The sequence below is a fragment of the Xyrauchen texanus genome, chromosome 25, assembly GCF_025860055.1.
Source record: "Xyrauchen texanus isolate HMW12.3.18 chromosome 25, RBS_HiC_50CHRs, whole genome shotgun sequence".
Lineage (NCBI taxonomy): Eukaryota > Metazoa > Chordata > Actinopteri > Cypriniformes > Catostomidae > Xyrauchen > Xyrauchen texanus.
The window spans coordinates 25,178,561-25,203,749 of record NC_068300.1 but is presented as its reverse complement, the minus strand read 5'-3'; the positions used below and the strand labels follow the sequence as shown (position 1 = coordinate 25,203,749).

The 25,189-nt window shown below is 37.0% G+C and overlaps 1 protein-coding gene and 2 pseudogenes across 7 annotated transcripts in view; 1 reads left to right on the top strand and 2 right to left on the bottom strand.

Moving 5' to 3' along the window:
* Nucleotides 1-10,259, bottom strand: part of atp2b3b (ATPase plasma membrane Ca2+ transporting 3b) — a 77,102-nt gene extending 66,843 nt beyond the window's left edge. For all 7 annotated transcript variants that reach the window (XM_052090953.1, XM_052090946.1, XM_052090948.1 and 4 more), the window contains exon 1: nt 9,851-10,259. The gene's annotated coding sequence lies outside the window, so the exon portion shown is untranslated. The remainder of the gene's footprint in view (nt 1-9,850) is intronic.
* A 6,936-nt stretch (nt 10,260-17,195) lies between these two features.
* Nucleotides 17,196-23,039, bottom strand: LOC127618486 (cyclin-Q-like; annotated as a pseudogene).
* Nucleotides 23,040-24,329: 1,290 nt separating this feature from the next.
* Nucleotides 24,330-24,887, top strand: LOC127618424 (protein Flattop-like; annotated as a pseudogene).
* The last annotated feature ends 302 nt before the right edge of the window (nt 24,888-25,189 follow it).

The following is a 25,189-nucleotide window of genomic DNA, read 5'->3' as shown; positions in this document are numbered from 1 at the left end:
TTGTTAGACATGATTCTCTGATAGGTGGATCCTTCAGGATTATGGGTAAGGTAATTCTTCACCAGAAATTCCACATTTAAACACATTTTTGTTAATTGAAGTTGAAATAATGCAGACTGATAGCTTCAACAGAAGCACATACCATAAACCATCAACAACCTCTGATCTCACATTAGGTCTGTCTATAAAGGTTTACAAGGTATTGTTAGAAATCTTTCTGTCTATTGAGAACATTAATGGGATTTTTACTTGCGGATCCAGACTGTTGCAATCTGTTATCATCATAGAAGGTCAGTTAGTTATAATTGTATATACTGCAGGAATAGTAGTTCAGATTTATATTTGTTTTGTGAACACATTTACAGTAAGTGTAAAAGTGTAAATGGATTGTTGATACCAATCAGATAGCAATCCGATTAATCAAAAAGCATGAAGTGAAAATCAAAACTATATGATTTTTCTCTGTATATGTGTTTTTGTGAACATATGTTTCTTTTGGAGCCACTTCCTGTCAACAGACACAAACTTCTGGGTCTATGCAGCTCCAGATTTGCCTCACCAAGAGACTGCTTAACCATGCAGTTATGTTCAGTGTGCAGGAGGCAGATGGTCTGGAGATTATGCTGAATATTCATATTGATACGTGTTTTCCCAAACCTTTCAGCAAGTGTGCTCTAATGCCATTAGGTAAGACACTGATGATAGTGTACTGAGCTTTCCCAGGTCTGCCTAGACCAGACCGCCCTGAAGTTACCCAACCCAATCTGCTAAAGTTAAAAGGGAGAGACAGAGGGCCAGCATTACATAAATTGTTCAGCGCCTTATGTAATGTGTCTAAGTAACCAACAGAAAAGTGCTCACACCCACACATGGGCACAGACACACACTACACCCTAAAGCTAGAAGAAACCTTAACCCATATTCAAACATTAAAAATGGATCATGAAGCTGTGATACAATGCCGGAAATGACTTTTCACTGGGAACATTTGAAATTAAAAGGTCTGCTGCAAAAACAAAAAACAAGCAAAGTCGATGAGTCAGTGCTGCTCACTTCACTATGAATACAGAGACAGTTCACTGACAGAGTCCAACCTCAGAGTGATGTAGTTTAGCCACATTCCGTCCACTCTTATTCAGCTGTTACCTGAATTTTCCTACTTGTTTAAAGAGATAGTTCACCCAAGAATGAAAATTAATCACCCTGATATTGTTCCAAACCCATATTGCTTTCTTTTCCTCTGAAACACAAGAGGAGAAATTTGAAATAATATTTACGCTAGGGCTGCACGATAATTTAATTATTATTAATCACGATTATTAATCACGATTATTCTGTCATTTGAGATTGTTTTTATTTCTTTTCTTACAGGGCTACACAATTTGAACAACAACAACAACAAAAAAAAACCACTGTTGCCTATGCTTAGATATCAATTCTAAAATAAAACAATTAAATTACATTGAACGGCAGCTCTCATGTTGAATAAAGTTTAAAGCTACTAACTAATAAATGATGCAAGGGCTGCACGATAATGGTATACATTTTAATCACGATTATTAATCCCTTTATGATTAGATTAGATTATTCATCTTTGTGTTCCACAAAAGAAAGTGAGTCAATCAGGTTTAGAACAACATGAGGGTGAGTAAATGATGACAGAATGTTTATATATGTTTGTATTAAACCTTTAACCCTCAAAGACCCAATCATTGATTATGAACATATCACATAGTTTTGTAAGAATAGCATGAAAACTATTTGATCATAAAGATCCACAATTGCATTTCTGTTCTATTGGGAAATGTGAAACAAAAAATACTAAATTAAAATGTATTTATATATATACAGGGTTTAGAGGGTTACTTTTGAAATGTATTCCACTACAGATTACAGAATACATGCTATAAAATGTAACTTGTAACATATTCCGTTAGATTACTCAAGGTCAGTAATGTAATCTAAATACTTTGGATTACTTTTTCAGCACTGGTAGATTTTTTTCACTTGTTTTGACTATAAAAACTCAGTACAGTAAGACAAAATACACATGTTAAAAATACTTTCTCTGAAAAACCTAAATACCTTATGCAGTGTTGTTTCTAAAACAAGATTAATCAAACTGAGCTTGTTTTAAGGATTTTTAGATATTTTTACAGGAAGAAAATAAACAAATTATTATCAAGAATAAGATTTTTGCCCTAATATCGATGGTCTTACTAGGAAAAAAAGAAATTATGATGATTTTCTTGATGATAATGATCGTGCCTGGTAACTTACATATAAAATGACTAGAAATAGCATTTTAGCTTAGCGTAAAGCTGATCATTTACACAAGGTTTATTTCTATTTCTTGTGCTCCAAATATACTTGAAACTTACTTCCCTGTCAGCTCGTATGAATGTAACACATCATAAAAAAGTGTTTCACCGCTGTTCAAATACACTTTGGATCTCATCATTTATATGCATAAATGTTTTGTATCTGAAAGGACTAAAAATTAAATGAAACAAATGACAATAAAATGCAAAGTAATCTCTTCAGTAATCAAAATACTTTTTGAATGTAACTGTATTATAAATACCAATTATTTAAATTGTAACTGTAGTGTAATACAGTTACTTATATTTTGTATTTTAAATACAAAATCCTGTTACATGTATTCCGTTACTCCCCAACCCTGTATGTATATATATATATATTTACACCCACCTAAAGGATTATTAGGAACACCTGTTCAATTTCTCATTAATGCAATTATCTAATCAACCAATCACATGGCAGTTGCTTCAATGCATTTAGGGGTGTGGTCCTGGTCAAGACAATCTCCTGAACTCCAAACTGAATGTCAGAATGGGAAAGAAAGGTGATTTAAGCAATTTTGAGCATGGCATGGTTGTTGGTGCCAGACGGGCCGGTCTGAGTATTTCACAATCTGCTCAGTTACTGGGATTTTCACACACAACCATTTCTAGGGTTTACAAAGAATGGTGTGAAAAGGAAAAACATCCAGTATGTGGCAGTCCTGTGGGCTGAAAATGCCTTGTTGATGCTAGAGGTCAGAGGAGAATGGGCCGACTGATTCAAGCTGATAGAAGAGCAACTTTGCCTGAAATAACCACTGCGTTACAACCGAGGTATGCAGCAAAGCATTTGTGAAGCCACAACACGCACAACCTTGAGGCGGATGGGCTACAACAGCAGAAGACCCCACCGGGTACCACTTATCTCCACTACAAATAGGAAAAAGAGGCTACAATTTGCAAGAGCTCACCAAAATTGGACAGTTGAAGACTGGAAAAATGTTGCCTGGTCTGATGAGTCTCGATTTCTGTTGAGACATTCAGATGGTAGAGTCAGAATTTGGCGTAAACAGAATGAGAACATGGATCCATCATGCCTTGTTACCACTGTGCAGGCTGGTGGTGGTGGTGGTGTAATGGTGTGGGGGATGTTTTCTTGGCACACTTTAGGCCCCTTAGTGCCAATTGGGCATCGTTTAAATGCCACAGCCTACCTGAGCATTGTTTCTGACCATGTCCATCCCTTTATGGCCACCATGTACCCATCCTCTGATGGCTACTTCCAGCAGGATAATGCACCATGTCACAAAGCTCGAATCATTTCAAATTGGTTTCTTGAACATAACAATGAGTTCACTGTACTAATATGGCCCCCACAGTCACCAGATCTCAACCCAATAGAGCATCTTTGGGATGTGGTGGAACGGGAGCTTCGTGTCCTGGATGTGCATCCCACAAATCTCCATCAACTGCAAGATGCTATCCTATCAATATGGGCCAACATTTCTAAAGAATGCTTTCAGCACCTTGTTGAATCAATGCCATGTAGAATTAAGGCAGTTCTGAAGGTGAAAGGGGTCAAACACAGTATTAGTATGGTGTTCCTAATAATCCTTTAGGTGAGTGTATATATATATATATATATATATATATATATATATATATATATATATACATATATTTATTACAGGTCAAATACTTACTAAGATAGATTTTACCTAAAACAGTAAGCAATTCTGTCAAGTAGACAGTGACAGGTTTGTGCGACTTTGTCAGGCTACTGTAGAAGATACAAATTCAATCAACTATATTGTTATATATTTAAATATCATTTTAAGTGTGAGCCACTGCAATATAGTTGTAACCATATTGAGTGAAAAATAATACATATTTTTATATTAATTGTTTATTACAGAAATTATGTGTCATGGCATGCCAGGCCAGATTATATGGGGAAAAGACAAATTCACTCTATGACCCCCAACTCCCGAATTAAAAATAGATACAGTATATGAACGCCAGTTGTATTAAGAATGAGGCAGATTAAAAAAGTCCTAAAGGAAAAAAGCTTTCATACACAAACAGAATCTAAATAGACATTAGATATCATAACTAATTAGATCTGTGAATCTAACTTACTGTCAGATTGGTTTTTAGCCAGACAAATGTGCTTTTGTTCTGTTTTAAAAATGGAACAAAAAGACATTATATAGAGGAAACAGAAAGGAAAAAAACATCAGTCCATCCCTATGCTGCTTTAATGTGAACGGACAGACATTGCTTGAGTTATTTCTGCAGAATGACAAATGCAACTACACTTTACAAGATTCTTCATCTAATTGTCAGCCAGTATTTTTTTTTAAAGCAGAAAATAAACTCTCATTCCCATGAGCTCCATGTTTATAGAGAGTCTCAGTGACAAGGGTAAATACAGCACAGAGGCCTGCAGGCCTGCTGCTGACAGAGCTTTACTAAGAGGATCAAACATAGTGGTGGTAATGAAGGTGCTGTCATAAGGAAGACAAAAGGGTGATTTTTGCTAGACTGATGGAATAGGACACAGACATACTCCCTCTGCTATTTGCCATAAGCTAATATTTTTAAAAATAAAAGCACAGACTGAAAGAAATAAGCCTTGATTAATATTTTATATAATTATATAATGTTTCCCTCCAATTCTTCTTTATACTCATTTGATACAAAAAGGTATCTTACAGTGCAACATCTCAACTGAGTGCAATATAAAATTTCTGTGCTATTTGTTAATTAATATTTATGCATGATACTAATAGAAACCCATGTGTGCATTATTCAATACCCTACTTTTATTTTCATATTTAAACTACTTGTATAGGCTCATACCTCTCTGGACATAAACAAATTAAATTCTCACCACAATTGTACAGAGCGTTTATCTGAGTTACCTGTCAGTTTGAACCAGTCTGGTCGTTCTCTGTTGACCTCTCTCATCAACAAGGCATTTCCATCTGCATTTCCATCTTCCATCTGTTTTTTGTTTTTGGCATCATTCTGAATAAATTCTAGATACTGTTGTGAAAATCCCAGCAGATCAACAGTTACAGAAATACTCAAATAAGCCCATCTGACACCAACAATCATGCCACGGTTGAAATCACTGAGATTGCATTTTTACCCATTCTGATGGTTGATGTGAACATTAACTGAAGCTCCTTACCCATATCTGCATGCTTTTATGCACTGCACTGCTGCCACATGATTGGCTGATTAGATAATCGGATGGATCAGTAGTTCTCAACCAGGGGGCCAGGACCCACTAGGGGGCCTAAGCACACTTCCAAGGGGGCCTCAAGTTGACTAAAAATGTATCTAAAATAAGAAATATTAAAAAAATAAAATAAATAACGAAACTTCAATAAAATGCTAAAAAATACTTTAAGATATATGCCTACAAAATATAAACAGACTATTTCTGAATCTTCTATAATCAAAAATGATCCATGATTAATTATTTTAATTAGTTTCGGGTGAGGGAGCCTTCAAATATTGTCTTGGACAGTGGGGGGCCTTGGAGTCAAAAAGGTTGAGAACCACTAGCATGGATGATTGTTGCATGGGGTTCTGCTGTTTTTGCGGCACGAGCAGGGTCTACGCAATATTAGTTAGGTGGTTTTAATGTTGTGGCTAAATGCTGTTGTCCATAAAATTCCCCTGTCATCCATTGTTGGTACACACAGATAGTCCTCCTGCCCCAAACTCACACCACTGATTCAGCCACTGTTGCTGCGTTGGACTTGATGGGCTGCTCAAACAGAGAAATGATTTAATAGTGCCACAGAGCAAAAGTGTTTTAAAGGCCGATTAATACTTCTGCGTCGAACCTACGGCAGTTACAGTGTAGACTACACCATAGCCTGACATGCACCTCTCCAAAAATGTACTGTTACAACATTTAAGGTAGCGTCAAAAATGTTCAGTAAAGTAATTTGATTACAATTTAGATAGGTATTTTGTCATTTTTAGTGGATTACTTTTTAAAATAACTTTTACACACTTCAGCTTTAAACTACTTGTGCACATTCTTATTCTCCTTTGCAAATTTCTGAATGTGCAACTCTTTGTACATGTAATATTCATATTCATATTATTGTGTTTTCATTTCTGTAAATACTTGAAGCATCTGTTACCAGGTAAAAGTCCTTGTGTTTGTAAGCATACTTGGCCACACTTTTTCTGACAGGACACTTCTGGATTCTGATTACATATGTGAGCTATAGCTACACCTGCTGGGCTGTGATATTACCTTGTCTGGCTCAGTTCATAGCATAACCCCCCTCCATTATCCTCAATTTTAGACTCTTTGTCCATCTGTTCTTTGCTCGTCCAATTTTACCTCCTCCCATCCAACTTCACTGCAGTGGCCTGTATTCATTACATTGGTTTCAGGCTTTCTGAGCGAAACATGGACTGCATTGGCGTAAGAGTCAGTAGGGAGTAACATAAGCTCCTCGTCTTCTATTCTAAATACCTGAAAATGGTTTAGACTAGTAGTCGACAGATATGGGTTTTTAATGGTAGGTTCCGATATCTAGAGAGCAGGGTGGCTTGTGGCCTATATAATAGAACTTACTGATAGAAAACATGATGAAGTCAAATTTAAATAATCTATTTGACCAATATTTACTGGAATCACTAAAAATATTTATATTTTAAAATAGAAAATATGTGCACAATCCTTTGACTATCCATTAGTCGGCTAATTGGAGCAGACAGTTTGTCAAATATCAACTGATTAAACAGCCTGGTCAATATATCAGTCTATCATTAGTTCAGATATTTGTCATCTACTGTTAAAGAAACAAGGATATGTTTCATTGGTGTGTGTGATTTTGGCCAAATGAAAAAGAATGGGATCATTGTTCTATTTATGTGTTGCAAATAGGTGGGAGTCTTTTTTATCTGGTGGAGACATAATATAACGATGAACCACCTTCCCATGGGCCATGTCCAGTTACCGTGCCCTGATCTATACACACATTATCTAACCCTGCATCAGCTCTGCTTTTGCCTTTCATGTGTCAAGACATAGTTGCAACTATGCATGATTCTCTTTTGGAAGTAACATTGTATTTGTTCTGCTCATAGAGTGTATGCATATTTACTGGAAAAAATATTAATTCTTAATCAGTATTTTGTCTTATTTTCCAGTAAAAAATAAAGTTTTAATAAAGGTTTTAAATCCATACTGCCAATGTAAAGATATAAGTAGGAGAATATCTTGTATTCCAAATGTAATCTATCAACCATGCCATTTTAATCACACATGATGTCATGTGTGTCATGCCCATTCATTTATATGACAGCGTCAGAGGCCATTGATTTAAGAATGTATCATCCTGTGTAAGATTCATGAAAAGATATGAATTCAAGAGTACGTGAGATGTGATTGTCACTTGAAATATCGACCACATTCGCTCTCTTTTCTCTGCCACTCTTTATTTTCATCAGGGATATATACTGTATAATATATATGTATATATATATATAGACATATATATAGACATATATATAGACATACAATTTTTTTTTCTTTTTTTACATTTCACAAACTTTAATCCATAAAAGTCTTCTAGGTCAACTTTCCTTATTATTGCAACAACAGCATTCAAACTAGAACAACCTGGTCAGAAAACTGGAGCACAAACAAAAAAAAAATGTTGTTAAGGTTTTAAGCACTTTTTCTAGAAGATACATAAAATGCTGCCTGTGCACAGGTGTCACTCCTTTTGTTCCCACAATTCTCCATTGTGTGCGACAATCAAAGTTGCTTACAATGAGGGAAGCCAAAACAGTGACCTTGATGAGTGGAGGTGATCGCTTCTATTAGTCTTAAAAGGATGTTATACAATGCAAGTGAATGGTGACCAAACCTTTGAAGCAACATAAAAGTAATCCATACAACTCTAGTGTCTTAATATATGTCTTTGGTAGTCATGCAATCACTTTGGGGTGAGCAAAAGATACATTTTTCAATTATTTATATAAATCTCCATGTTCACTTTCAGAATGTCAAAGTGGAGACTTAAAATAAAAAAGGATTTAAATTTTGATCTGTTTCTCACCCACACTTATCATATAATTTCTGAAGATATGGATTTAACCACTGGAGTCAAATGGATTACTTTTATCCTGCCTTTATGTGATTTTTGGTGCTTCAACTTTTTGGTCACCATTCATTTGCATTGTGAGGACCTACAGAGCTGAAATATTTTTGTGTTCTGCAGAAGAAAGTCAGTTATACACGTCTGTATTACTAAGAATGATATCAGATGTATTGTATACATTCTGCAAAAATGGGATGATACCTGGGACAAGTTTACCCTGTGAGGTCTTGCCCTAACAGTGGGTTAAGATGGCCCCTTTTCTTAATTTTGTACTATAACAACAAAAGTGGACATATTTCTATGTATATCCCTTGATGTTGGATGATGCCTGTACATGCTAAAGGTTTTTAAATACAGTATATGTTACAATTTAAAAGTAAATTAATATTGTTCTTAAGGGGGGCATCTTACCTCATCTTAACCTAAGTGGCCAATCAGAGTCGAGAACAGACTTACGGACTCAAAAAGCGGTCTGAGCCATGCGAGACTACAACTTCCCCCTCCTCTCCTCGTCCCACACCCAGCTTACTCACACACCTTGCAGTAGGAACAAAAAAGACCTCAGGGTTGCCAATGAAAATTCAAGCAACTCACAGCGAACTTCACATATCGCGCGCCGTCGTCACTGAGCAGATGCTGGTCAGGTGTGTCTCGCGGTGCACCACAGCGATGTTTTCTCAAATAAAATGACCTTTAATGGTCTCCTTCAGAGGGCGACTGCTCTTTGCACTAAACCTGGCGTGAGAGCACGAATATACTTACAAAGAAAACGCGTGTCTTTATCGTCTCGTGAGTGTCTCGCGATGTTAATTGAATTATTAGCACGAGGATGCTGCTTAAGAGAGGATGGTGCGCCACTCGCATCCGGAACAAACGCAAAGTGTGTGTGTACCACCAGTGCCAGGTATCTGGACCCACTCAACCGAATAGAGATGTTAACAAAAACAACACTGCTATAAACAATCTTTAATACCTTATAATGTTTTCGTATTCTTTTAAATTTACAAAGTATACATTTGGTATTTAGAAAAACGTGGGAACACTTTCGAATGGCATGTAACAGTCATCCACAATCATAAGGACAACACATAAACACATTACAGATGGGACAACACGGACGTCGTCTTCGTGAATAATCATATGCATCAGGCTTGACTGTAACTAATACTCTTTTCGGGCAGGGCTTCAATGCAGTAGTTTTAATCTGCTTGACTGCTATCATAACAAGAAAACAGGACAGGTTTTACAGAAAGGTGTCTTTTGCATTCGCAGAACATATATAAGGACAATTTAACAGTAAGACGGGTCATTCGTTCATAATGTAGCCTACTCTAAATGATAACGAACTGCCAACTGTTACCATGGCAAGAACATTCCTGATTGGTGTAAATCTGAGATACTCACCAGGCCATGCTCCAAGGACATTGCTGCGGTTTGTTGGGGAAAGGGGAAAATCCTGGATCCGCTTCAGAGAAATACAAATTACTCAGTAGCTGTTGCCATATTGTCCTCTATCGCCCAGGTGATTTAGCGGTATGTTTACTACGGATGGAGATTATGAATCCTTAAATAGTGCAGTTGTTGCCTGGTTGGATGGAGGTTCCGCAGAGGAAAAAAATTGGAGACGTTGAGAAATTACTGTCCCGAACGATGTAAAACAAAAGGGCAAAGGTATTTTGCTCGTGTGCGGTTTTACGCTTCTTCTTGGAAGTGTAAATTAAAGAAGGGACAAACCGATATTTGGATTTTTTTTATGCGATGTGTGATGACAGCCCCTTTGCTGAGCTGCGCGCTGAGGACCGTGGACGCAGCATCCGCGCGGGCTGCTATGCGCGCGGATGGAGAGGACGGAAAGGAGGAGGATGGGAGGGGGAGTGGGGGTGGGCGCGCACACACACACACACACTCACTCACTCACTCACTCGCACTCTCTCTGTCTCTTTCTCTCTCTCTCTCTCTCCACCCTAGCCTCCTTCATCCTCAAATTCCCTCCCTCCCACTCTGCTACCTTACAGTGCGATCATGTCAGCTCGTACAACCTACCGCATGCGCCGAGTTCAAACCCAAGAACAGAACAGGTATCGTTAAATGTTCTTCACATCGACAACAAAACTTAGTCCTCAGTCGACCATCAACAGCTATTGGATTCAAGAGGTGCAAAGGCAGCATCCCTGAACAGAAGGCATACTGATGATCACTCTGAAGGTCATGCGCACAGGTAGTAAACGTGCGGAACTGGCACACACTGATGTTTATAAAGTTATGATACATACATTATTCATCGAGGGCTCAACACCAGATGCAGACTCCAGGCTTTTTTGAAGTGATCAAGTGGAACATAAACAGGTTGATTAGTATTGCGTTTAGTCAGACCAGCTGTGCATCTAATAACCAACTTATAGTCAGTGTTGGATAAGTTACACAAAATAAGTTATCCACTAAAAATTACTTCTCTAAAAATGTAATCACATTACTAATTATTTTTCCTTTAAGTTACGTTCTAATACACTTTTCAAAGTTTTTGGTTTTCTGCTTGAATTCAAAACGTCTATTTTCTCCTCACTTAAATGCACTTAAAGTCTGCATGTAACAGACGTTGCAGCCAACTTTACTTCAGTATAATTACATATTTCACTCAGTGAAACTGAATATGGAATGAGAAAAAACAGAGGGCGGGGCTTGCTTTTATCCACTGGGAATTGATTGGATCTAGAAAAGTAGGCATTCCATACAGAAAATGAGGCAGATCTGGACTCAAGTTTACAATCAGTTGTGGAGGACTACTCGCCGCCTGACACACCGCCAACAATTGCTTTCGATGGGAAATTAGTTTTTTTGCTATAGGGTGCATTGCTTAGAACAGTAACCTAAAACTATGTCTAAATATAGCTGGCCGAAAACCGTTTCTGACATGCTTGTTAGCTAGTTTTACTTACCGTCAAACTTTGTGAGGTTCCAATGGTGTACACTGTCGGGACAGCCATATCTGTTAAGGACAGTGTAAATTATCTCAGTTTGTGGGCAATGGAGGAGTCAGGAGGCAACAAAGCAGGTTCAAGATAAGGGGTTTTAATTGTCAGCTTCACACAATTGACGGTAACCATCAAAACAAATAACTAGTGTATAACTAAATGAAAAGCACTCTCTCAGTTTGCAGTAGTTGCTTGCTGATCACACTCTCTCTCCTCTCTGATGCTCTGGCCTGCCTTTTCAGGTCTCCCTCCAGCATCACTATAATGAGACAGGTGTTAGAGATAATTACGACCCAGGTGACGAGCCTTACCACTCTCCCTCTCCCACAGACTGACACATGACCACACCCCCCATGCCACAGACGTATTTTTCACAAACCCCATTTCGTGTTCGGTCCAATTTTTCAAGCATTTGCGGGTGAAATGCCTTGAACATTCCTCTCTGATATCCCTCCTTCTTCAAAATCAAAATCAATCCATCGGGCCCGCAACCAGGGTATTTGGGGGATTGGGAAAATGATTTGGGAGAGCCACAACCTAAAACAAACCTCCTCGCCATCTCTGTTTGTTATGCATCTTTTTTTTTCTCACTGTCAAAGCTCAAAGCAGACTGGCGGTTGGAGGGGAGTGGTTAAAGCAGGTTCTGCCCGGGGGCCTGGGTAGCTCAGCAAGTAAAGACACTGACTGCCACACCTGCAGTCACAAGTATGAATCCAGGGAGGGTCGAGTCACATGGGGTAACCTCCTCATGGTCGCTATAATGTGGTTCGCTCTCGGTGGGTCGCATGGTGAGTTGTTCATGGATGCCGCCGAGAATAGCATGAAGCCTCCACATGCGCTATGTCTCCGCTATGCACTCAACAAGCCACGTGATAAAATGTGCGGATTGACCTCCCAGAAGCAGAGGCAATTGATATTCGTCTTCTGCCATCTGGATTGAGACGGGTCACTACTCCACCACGAGGACTTAGAGCACATTGGAAATTGGGCATTCCAAAAGAAAAAAAAAAGATGTTCTGCTCGAGCCTTTAAACTGACGTCGTTCCATGTCATTCCAGAGGCAAAGCTAATTTTCAGATTTGAATTGAAGATTACGAAAACTAATTTTCTTTTCTGTGAATTAACTTAAAGTAAATAGGGTCAATTTTGATTACATGCAGACTTTAAGAAAACAGTTATTCCAGGGTTTTGTTGATAGCAGCATTCTGAAACGTCATGTAAACAAGGGATTAAGAAAAAGCGGTCTGTCACACCAAGGTTTCTCCCGGAGAATGCGGCTTAATGTCACTACATTAACACATAAGTGGCATTCTAACAGATTTTTGAGGAGTGCGCATGTGCGCGGAACAGACCGGAGAATAAACATCATAGGATGGAGCAAAACAACAAGTCAACACAGTGGAAAGAATTCAACATTTCTGGGAGCACAGTGGGAAAAGCAAGTACACTATAATCTATACCCATTAATACACACCAATGTAAAATATCGACAATCCCTCACATTCGCATCCCAGAGTTTTATGTAAGAGGAAAACCCCACTATTGCAGTGCAGTTCCACTGCATATCACGATGGAAAGTTTATGAAACAAACACAGCAACAACTCTGGAATATCTGGAAATAAAGTGAAGCGGATACCATGTTTGTTATTTACACAAGCGTCAAAGGGAAATTACGTTGCTGTGGAGATTGAGCTGCTTACTGATTGAGCCGAATGTATAAGGGAGTGAAGAATATGAGACTTAAACAGTGCATGTATACAGGAACGCTGCTTTCTTGTCACAGAAACGCTAACAGATATACGTATGAATTTATACATTAAATGAATTATATAGTGCATATTACATTAGCTTAAATAATGTACTTAAAAGTAATTACTTTAATGGAAAATCAATAACTGTAATCTGATTACAAGAATTTAAAATGTTATGTGTTACACTACTCACTTGACTAAAAGTAATTAGATTACAGTAACTAATTACATTGTAATCAATTCACCCATCACAGCTTACATTATGAATCTTACATTTTGGAGTCAAAAACTGACTTGTTGTCCAGCAAGCAGGTGAGAAGCTATTCATCCATGATCACTGTGCATTTGATTCAAATCTGGGCCATAACCGTCTCTATGGCCCTGGTAAGTCTCCCATTGTGCTTTCGATTAATAAATTCAGTCGCCCCATCACACCCACGCAGGTGTAATCTTCTGGCTGTCTCCAAGCATACCAGGCTTAAATCTAATAGCCCTAATGCAGGAGGCCTTTCAGACCAGCGAGAAAAAGCTTTTATGTGCTGACGTGTGCTCAAGTGTGCCTCTTCTGAAGCCTTCATATGCAAACACACACACAAGCACTAAATGCTCTTCGCCAGATGCTCGTGTAAACACAAGGGCACGGAGGAAATACCAAGGCTTGATCCAAGTTACCACTGGTAGGTTGCACCTAGTATATTCAACGATAAGAATCCCAAGGGCAAAGCTTTGGGATTTGAAACCTTACACATGAAGAACAGCATCTTTTAAGCATAACATCGGTCTGCATTAGTCTACACATTCAATGGTGTTTCATTGCCAGCATGCAAAAAAAACATACATGCTTAGTCTGATCTTGCATGTGTGCAACAGCACACTCTATAATACCATCTTTCTTTCCTATTCTCTCACATATGAGGCAGATCACACTGAAATATTTGTGAGGCATGTCCAGTAAGGTAAAGAGAAAGTTTAAGATGTACAATTGTGTCTATAATTCAGAGATGAGGGTTAAGAAGATGGCTGTCCCTCTGGGATCCGCTGTGAATTAGCCCTGCAGATAGTGCCGGCTCTGTAAGCCCAGTATTGGAGCCCAAGCCAACGATGGAGTCTAACTGTCAATCAAAACACAATCCACCCAATCATGTGTTACATCTCACTGCTTTAATGTGGAACCCCATCCAAAAGCTACCAGAGTACGACCGTTCCATGTCTATGAACTTGAGCACACATCTCCAATAAATAGGGCCTTTCCCAGGATTCAGCTCATATTTTGTAGCTCCTAAAAATTCTCTATTCTGTTATGAAGATTAGATTAAAAACGACCACCATTTTACAGCTATTTTAGCAGAATGGTTGAGAAGAAAAGGTTCAGTTCACCAGTTTGGTCTAGTTGAATACATACAACTTCAATAAGCCATTTTGAGACAATGCCTAAATACTCAATTTGCAAACCCTTAAATCTCTATTGCAATTTGTCCACGGTAACTAGTTTTACTCCACAAATCCCACATTAGACGTCCCTTAGTGATGGGTAGATTGATCCTTAAGTATCAGTGTTAGAGTACTGATGCCGATCCTTGTGGTACTGATGTTGTATTGAGAATATTGATAATGATTATTTTTATAAACTAGTGATTTTATTATTTAGTTAACATGGACATATCAACTTCGTATATTAAGCTTCAAAGTGGGGGGGGGGGTAATTATATAGTTACTCATTTAGACCTCAAATTCTTTAAAAGCTTATGGTTTTTAAATGTAGTATTTCAAACGATCCATTTAGGTATCGCCCATCCTTAACCTCATGCGACCCTGTGTACGCATGCATGGACAATGTATTTTGGTTTTGCTATACGCAATGCATAGTTAGATTTAAACTGACTGATCTTAGTTCTGGAGATTCTGGGCTGTTAGAAAAGGGTTAAACTGTCAAAATAAGGAGGCATGTGAAAAAACAACATGGCGCCAATCTATGCTGAGTTTGCTTTGGGAATATCGCCAACAACTCTACATCTGTTAAGAAACATTACGTTTTTACATTGAAACCTGTTTGAGTCAAAAGAAGAGTCTCATCCAATAACGATTAAATTTTTTTGCGATTTATCATGAAACACCATAATGTGTACAATAGTGCAAGGTTTAGTGCAAGGTTCAAAATAAGGTGCATTTCAAACTGTTCTAAGATCAGTGCAGACAGTGTGTGTGTGTGTGTGTGACAGATGTTAAGTCATTCACTAAATAGGGAGCAAAGGAGCATCCTATAGCTTTCCTCTGAAGGCAAGTGCATTCAATCCAAACATCAAAAGTCCAGTTTCAGGCTACAGGTGTTTAAACTCAACATGGTTAACAAACATGGGTCACAAGTAACCAGTACATAGCTTCAGAATGTATAATGTATAACTTAACCATGGTTGGCATGGGTTGGACGATGCTTGCCATTACTTGTATCAGAATTACTTATGCTAATTTGGTAAAATGCTTCAGCACTGGCTATCACTTATTTGTTTGAAGGTGCAAAGAGAGAACATTGAGATTTTGTTGGTAAAGTAGAAAAAAAACATTTTAACAAAGTAGAATCAAGTTTTTATTTTCTGTGCTTTTCCCAGTACATATTGTTGCAATGCAGTCTGAAACCTCTTAAAAACATGAAAAACCAACACCTGGAAACATACAAATCTGACTTTCTATAGCTTGGTATTATTTAAAAAATGAATTTCAAATTTCCCATTTTATCCTCAGAATTTACTAAAGATTCACTTTAATAGATGTATCGGTACTGTTATATATTTCAGTGATCTTGGAATTAATAGTACAAAAGTATATTTTACAACCCTTCTATTTAGCTTTTCCTAAACACCCTCTAAATTGAACATCAATAGTTTGCCTCTTTGAGAGTTAATTGATTTGGCTGCAGTACCAATGCTGGCAGGAGTTCTGATGTCAAGAAGAGGAAAACATTAGACCTTCGGTATGCAAAAGATACTGTGGTACTCCCAGATTTAAGCAACTCTTTTACAGAAGAAGGCAGAGTGGGGATTGGGTGGGTTGCATATGATCAGTGTGCTTAAGAAAGTGCACAATTTCAGGAATAAAGCAAAATGATTTTTTTTTTTTTGGCTCAAATATTAGTGAACTGTAGATTGACTGGCTTTAAGCCGCAGCTGATGGCCTGTACATTTCAAATATTGTTTAGTGATTGCATTGAAAAGGAGTTCCAGTATAATCAAGTCTGACATGTTATGCAGTAGACTCTACAAGGAGAGCAAATGCTGGAATGTTAGTAGAGCAACCTTGAATGGGAAATTGAGAACATAGTGTTTGGAGTGATGTACAGTGTTAAGATAGATAGATAGATAGATATGAGAGAGAGAGAGAAAGAGAGAGAGAGATAGATATGAGAGAGAGAGGCACAGGAATTGGAAAAGACTCCATTGTACAGAGTCAAAGATAAAAACAAAAAAACAGCTTGCTTTTACTTCATACTGTATGGACAAAATCAAGGAATGGGGGACACAGATGGGAATTAAAAAGGCATAAGGTTAGAGTCTCAATCAATCCCATCCTTCCTATTCCCAGCACTCTATCCCATAGTGAGGGCCATGCTGATGTTTTATTGATGCAAGAGAATCCGGCTGCAGATGTACCCTCTACATAATTCATGATGCCCAGCATTAAGGCCTGCCTGCTGAGAAATGTGGGTGTTTGTTTGTACATACTGTAAGCGTGTGTGTGTGTGTGTGTGTGTGTGTGTGTGTGTGTGTGAGATGGGAGAGGGCAGTGAAGCAGTAATGTTTGGATATTTTCCCAATAAAATTTCCAAACTATTTACCACAAAGGAGAGACATTTCTATGCATCGACCTAAATGACAGTGTGGATAGTAAAATAACTCAGAACAAAAGCAATTTATGAGAAACAATTGCCATGACTGTTATATGCTCTAAGATCTATTTAATTAAATACAGTACATTACACTTATCTTAAATTCATGTTTATTTCATAATCTGTATGAGAGATAAATGCTGAGCATACTAAAATACAAAAAAGGAGACATGTTGTATTATTGCACACCAGTCAACACCATCCTCAGTTCTAAGCTACAAGGGAAACAGCTGTTTAACATGTTAGCAATGACTGATTTAGTAAATAATTACTAAATTAGTAAATTTTCAAGGCCGCAATTATTTGATGTGCTAAGGTTTACAGGTGTGCCATAATGGAGTCTCACATTTGTATGTTTCAAAGGCTTGTTCCACAACAGCAGTTGCCATAGTAACTTAAGATCCAATCTAGAGCGATGTCCTGAGATAACTAGACTCAGAAATTTGAAGTAGAACATCACAGATGTAAAGTAACAAATAAAGACTATTTACAGGTGCTGTTCAAAAAAGCATTAGCACAAAAAAAAATTTTTGTAATGACAGATTTTAAATATAGACTTTAGACAGAACCTTTCTGTCAGTTTATGTACATGATTGATTGGGAAGATATAAAGCTTACAGTAATAAGCTGAAACAGACAAACTGTTTTAAAAAGGCTGGTGACTATTAAAATCATGATACCATGCTTTCATCATACAGTAATACTGCTTTAGGGAGTTACACAAAGAAACCTACAGGGACAATTTCAGAAGGAAGAGGAAAAGAGTAACTAATTGATAACATTTCAAAGAAACTGCATAGATTGAGCTATTTTACCTTAAGTCACAATTAAGCTCTGGGGACAGGTTGGCACCTCTTTTGTTTCATTCTTCCAGCAACCAGCCATTTCATCTCTTTTGTAATTTCTCTCCCCCTCTTTTCAAGAGAAAAATAGCACAAAGTAGGAAGAAAAAAGTAGGTTGGTGGCTGGGAATTGATTGATGCTATAAATTACATATCCAAACCTTATTCCCGTATAAAAAAAAATTCTCCTATTCGTTCTCCAGTAAATACAGCACTACTGGGAAGACATTCTTGGGAGAGCCTTTGTAAGAACATCTTCATGTTCTATGATGTAATTAAATAGTAGAACTTGTTTGGTTAAATATCAAGAGATGGAGGGCTTGTGTTAAGACTATCACATCTAAGGCAGTATAGAAAATGCCTCGGAGGAATATGGACAACAGGGTGTGTTGGTTTCGACATCAATGTTTTAATACAGTTTTATTTGTGCTTCTCTCAGGTACACTTGGCCTCCATGTCATAAAGCTGCAGTAATTCACTCATGAAGGTCTAAATCTGAGGCTTGGTAATGTCTGCACAAAAAACCTGCAGAGAAGCAAAACAACATTAATGCAGATCCTAGTGTCCAAAGATTCTTGAAGGTTTTGTCTAGCAGCACAATTTATTTGAGATTTTAACTAAATATTAGTTCTACCCCTAACTAACACTAACCCTTAGACAACAAATAAGTTCTACTCTATTGTCTTATAATAAGATATGTTGGCTTTCCTAAAAAACAAAAAGGTTGTTTTATAAATGAGAGCAGAAACCCTAACAAGAGTGTAAGGACTGTGATGATGTTCATAACAAGATGGTGGTCATTATGGATTGCATGAACAGGATATTATTCTTTGCTCTTTTACCTTAAAAGCACTAAAAACTGCTGCAAAAGTCTAGAAAGATTATGTCCTTAAATGCCTAAAAAATATGGAATACTAGTTCTACTAATGTCATAAAATGTAAAATGTTCTAGGAAACCAAAGCATGCATGTCATGAAATGGTTTGGTTCTTTTTAAATACTAATTGGAGGTGTCACCAAGGGAACAAATCTAGTGTACAATAACAATGCTATTTGCATCCTATGGGGGCCCAACCCTGCAAAAATAATAAATAACTAAATGTAATAAGAAAATAAAGGAATAAATGTCTTGATAAAACAAATATAATTCGTTTTTAATTAAATATATTCCTGAATTTATTATTGTATGACTTTTTTCTTTTATTATTTTCTGCATTTATTTTTAACTTTATTTTTATTCTTTTTTAACTTTTATTTATTAATTTATTTAGCATTTTTATTTATGTGGTCATTTATTTTTATATTTATTTATTCTCACATATATTTATTTCCATATTTATATATTCCCATATATATTCGCACCAGAAGGAAGATTCTTGAGAAATGCAAGCTTGTAGTACCACCTTTTCACTTTTTAGTAAGTGAGACTTCAGCTGTATGAGCAACGCACAGTTTATACAGTGAAGAAAACACCCAACACAAACTTGCATTACGTTCTTGCATTCAAAACATTGAAGGAGCACAAATGCTAACTAAGGGATCTCAAGATGTGTTTAAAGATTGAGTATTAAACTATATTTAACTTGAAAGAGTGTTAATGGTAGTAAACAATACATTGTATTCTAAAGCCGCTTTTTGTATCGTCTTATCAATTATTAACACTTCTGCTACAAGAATGTAATGCATTTTAATTATCTGAATATTTTTATTTTATATATATATATATATATATATATATATATATATATATATATATATATATATATATATTTTTTTATATATTTTATGATAACTATGTAATTATATATTGATATAAATATGTATAATCTTTATATATTGAATTATTGTTATATAATGGGCTTTCTCAGCAAATACTTGTATATGCGATTAAATCGCGATTAATTAATCGGGACACCATGTAATTAATTCGATTAAAAATGTTAAGCGATTGACAACCCTAGTTTATACATGTATTTATTTGTACTTTTCTGTGTGCAACACGGAAATGAGGGAGGCGGTCCTTGCGTAGCTCCAGTCCATAATTGGTTGAGAGCTCAATAGTACTTATCGGAAGCAAATAAGTTGGACGTCCCACCTTAGCACCCTCTGGCTCGCACAGATTTTGAATATGCAGGGAAAACATTTAGCAGAGTGTCTAACAATCCAGCATGTGCTTCGAAATTCATACCGGCATACAACTCTCCTAATACATCAATAAGCACCACTACTCTAAATAAAACAGCGAATGAAGTCGATAACCATGCATCAAATGAGTAGAAACTAAGTAGCGCAACTCTCTAGATATATGTGAAGCGTCAGCTATAGTTTTTTATTTTATTTATTTATTTTATTGTAAAATTATGTGAAAATAATATAAGAATAATTCAATGAGACTTGAGCAATTATGTAAATTAACATTGGATTACAATATAATACAAGTGGAGATAAGAGAAAACCAAAATAATTTTAGTTTATTTATACATCACATAAATATAGAGGCAATGAATGAACAAATAATGATACAAAATTTTGTCATACAATTTAACAGTTTTGCCACTTTTTTTTTTTTATTGTTTATTGTTTTTAGTGTCCTAATTAGGCACTTAAAGTCACGGAGAAAATGAATAAATTTGGGTATTGTTGAGGAAAATTTACATTTATGAATAAAGTGTTTTGCCAATAAAATAATAACATTCCCTATATATTCTATATTATAACCACAATGAGAAAAATAACTAATTATACCGCACAATGTTAAGGCAATATCTGATTCAGTTTTTGAGGTAAAGAATTTGGATAGGTCACACCAAAATGTTTGCATAAGGGGACATTTAAAGAAAAGATGTTCAATTGACTCAATTAAATTAAAATCCTTATTACCAAATTTACATGTGATATCGTTAGGATATATTTTATGTAAAATTTTATGTGTATTTCTCTAACTTTGTTGGGGATACAAAATGTATATGGTAAGAGCCATGCTTTTTTCCAAATTAATACTGTCTATTAGTGACATCCAAAAAAACTTTTCCCAAGGGGTAATTCGTTTCCTTGAAAGAAAAACATTACTTATAATTTTATTACTACATTTTGGGTCGTAAATGTTCTTATCTTCTACTAGAAATTTTTGTTCAGTCTTTACAATCTCTCCAAAAAGCATCAGCTCTCTAGTTCACACGAGGTATGTCTATGACCTAACGTCACATCAAAACAAGTCAAGAGTAATTGAGCACACGCTTCAATCTACGATAAACCAATGGTAAGCAGGACCAGCCCACATAATTATCATACAAGAGACAGAAATTTAAGAATTAATACAAAAATAAATAAATGTGGGAATACTTAAATATGGAAATAAGTACATGTGGGAATAAATAAATAAATGAATGCATAAATAAAAAAAATAAAACTAAATAAATGAAAGAACAAAAAGAAATTCAGGAATAAATTGAATAAAAACTAATTATATTTGTTTTATCAAGACATTTATTCCTTTATTTTCTTCTTATTACATTTATTTATTATTTTTGCAGGTTTCGTCCTCCATATGAAACCAGGTAGCTACCATTAGGTGCCACCATCGCCATGGAAACTACTTCCAGCAAACTAAAGGTTACTGCAATTGTGGCTCTATTGATGCCTGATCTGGTCCTGGCACCACTGAAACTTAAACCAGTCAACATTCAGTCTCAGACTGTGAGCCCACAGCATGAAATCAGTGCTGCCTAGACATTCTATGTAGTTCTATACAATAACTATAAAACGCCTACCTGCCACCACTCTACCTCTCCTCTTGGGAGCTGTACTCCATATGTCTGGAGAGCGAGGTAAAGGGAGGTGAGGGCAAGGTGTTGAGGTTTATGACGGACACACACAGAGCCATGGTAACTGTCTTTTAATAAGGCCAGGGCTGTCTCAGCAACGGGGGCTCGAGACCAAGCGTGGCAGTTCAAAAGACTCCTCACAGAGAGCTGGTAGTGCAGCAGGTACTGGGCAAAGCAAAAAATAAAAAATAAAGTCAGTAGTGGGGGGTACAAACAAATTTGTTGAAGGAACAGTTTCAGTAGCATCTAATCAATGAAAAATTCAAAGCCCTATTAGACACATAACAAAGTAACTTGTAAATTCACTGTCTTGGGTAGAAAAAAATTATTAAATGTATAGAAAAATACACTATATAACTGCTCATTCAGCTAAATACCGCTTAAAACCCAATATCACGGTTTTTACACTATGAACAAGAATCCTACAGCACATACTACCTTGTGTGGATGCTCAAATGACACTTGGAAGTTCAGTTGTCTAAGGATGAGGAGTTCACACTGTACTATACTGTCCCTCAACTCCCAGAACTTCCCATCTAACTCTAGTGGACCACTCTCTGGATGAAAATACCTAAAACACAGGGATTGATGGACAGAGATGAGCAACTATGTATTGTCTAAGAGAGCTAGTTGACAATAAAGTCCTCCTCTTACACCTGTGACAGACATTGATGATATCTCTTGTCCTGAGATGTTGCTCTTCCACTTTGCCTGCAAGGTAGATTGCGGACATGGCCACTAGGTAAGGCTCAAAGACCTGCAGACTGGAAGAACTTGTGATACAGCACACATGCAGTAGCCATTGGCACAGATCTCATGCCTAACTTCACACCTACAGATATGGAAAACATGAGGCATTCAATACGAAACTAGACAATTGATCCTTTGATAATGCCACAATGCAAGCCAATACGAAGTATAGTAGTGGCTAACTTATAATTCCAGTGTTGGAATAGAAAACAAAGTCAAATAAAGTGCAAGTACCAGATTCAGTGATAAACCGACAGACTCTGAAGTGTGTTTCTGAGTTGTCCACATCTTCAGCACTTCTTCCTCTCGCCTCATTGACCGCTGCAATTGTTGACGCTTGCATGTCATTCGCAGAAGCTGCATCAATAAAACTGCATTAGAATAAACCAAACGCTAACTTTTGTACTTTTGCACGTCAAGCTTGACAAAAAAACAAAAAATAGAATAAAAAACAGACTTTATCCTTTACTGTTTGTTTAGATATTGTAAAATATACTTTAAGATTATACCATAATATGACGCTACATGTGTTCAAAAAACGACAACAGGCGTTGTTTTTCTTCAGCAGTACGGTACGCCGAGTATGCAACATTGAGCTCAAACGCTCAACAGCGACCCCCACTTTTGGGAAGATGTTGTACGACCAATATTTTAGAGCTCCTTGTGTACAACTTCATCTTGAGCAAAATTGCAATGTTTTTCTTTATTTTTATACACTCACATATATAAGAGATGATTTTAGAGGTTGATTTACAAGTGCCTAGTTCAAGTGCCAAAAAACAAAAGGTTCATGATTTGAACACTCAAACTGAAAGATGTCGAATAGTTATTCTGAAATCCAGGTAGGCTACCTAAACTGTCATCATATCTGCAATAATGTATTTTTGTTTTTTTATTTTGAATTGAATAACCTGACATATTAAACATATCTGTTATTATTTATGCAGTATGAAAATGCCTTTGTCACAAAAAACTACAAGTGTTTTCAAAGAGGTAACAGTATCAGTCTCGTTTGACAATGCATTGCATCTGTATGCCTAATCATTGGCTGAACTTTTAAAATGATTAAAATCTATGAAACCAGAAAAACATTTTCTTGCCTTATAAAGTCATTTGTTTTTTAATTACGCAGTTGTAGACAAATTGCACTGAGTGCAAAATAATATTTGCCTTGTCCATTGCACAAATACTTGTAATTGGTCTATTTACTCTCTTGTTACTACTGAAGAGACCATCAGCTGCAGAGGGCCACATTACATTTATAGCCACAGACCGTGGCCACATTCTGCCTGGTGTGAGAGGAAAGGTTGTTTTGATCATTTAAAAGTACAGTATCCATCTATCTACACTTCCACCCATCCATCCATCCAAACAACCAAACACCCACCCACCTATCCAGCCAGCCAACAATCCTTATCCATCCAACCAACCATCAGTCCATCCATCAAACCAGGCATCCATCCATCCATCCATCCAACCAAATATCAGTCCACCCAACCAACAATCCATCCATACATAAATCTTCCATCTATCATCCATCCAACCAACCAACCATCCATCTTCTATCTATCCATCCATCCACCCAACTAACCAACCATCAAATCAATCAATCTATCTATCCAGCCAAACATCAGTCCATCTATCCAACCAACCTACCTACCTACCTACCTACCTACCATACATCCATCCATCCTCAATCCATCCATCCAAAAAAACCAACCATCTTCAATCCATCCATCCATCCATCTGTCTCCATCCAACCAACCAACAGTCCATCTATCCAACAAACCAACTTCTATCTGTCTGTCCGTCCGTCTATCTCTCTACAGTATCTTATCTAATTTATACATTTCCCATTATCAGCATGGCATCATTCCAGGGCACATGGGATTTAACACAACCCATTCCTCCTGTTCGCATAAACCCCACTGCACTCTCAAACAATGGCCAGGATCGCCGCAGTACACGGGGATGGACAAAATCAGCTACAAGTCAGGCCCATGAGGCCCCAAATGGTAGCCAGTCATCAAACAGAATCTCATCCATCCATCCAACCATCCAAACATCAGTCCACCTATCATCCATCCAACCTCTTATTTTTGCAGGAAAACATAAATGTGGACCAAACTGCTAAGGAGTCAAAAATGCCTGTGAGTAACCCAGTCCAAAATGAATCAGAGGTGGTCACAGAGAGGCCCAATTCACAGCATAACTAAACCCAGTCTTTACTAACTAGACAGACTGGTCAACAAGTCCAGTCAAAACCAGTAAACCTTCCTGAAAACCAAGACCAGTCCAGACCAGCAAGCCAGAACAGCCACCAGTCTCAATCCAGACCAGCCATCAGCACAGCCAAACTGAGGAAAGACCACCAACCAGGAAGAAGAGACAAGCATCTCAGCATGCAACTGTCAACCAATAAAAGGATCCACAGAAAAGGAAAGTCTTAAAAACTGTTCAATGATTTAGCATTACATATGCTATTGTATGCTATGTTTTACTTACATAAATCATTTGTGCTGATTTTTAACTGCGTTCAGCTTTCCCATTCTCTATTTGTGTGTAGCCATAACAATGTGTGTTAACTGAAACACATTAACTGAATTGATTCAATGAAGCTTAAAGCTGATTTGTTTCACTAAATGTCTTTTGTAATGGAATCTACTTAGATGAAATGCTGCCTAAATGCAGGGTCAAGTATCACACGAAATTATACTATTTCAT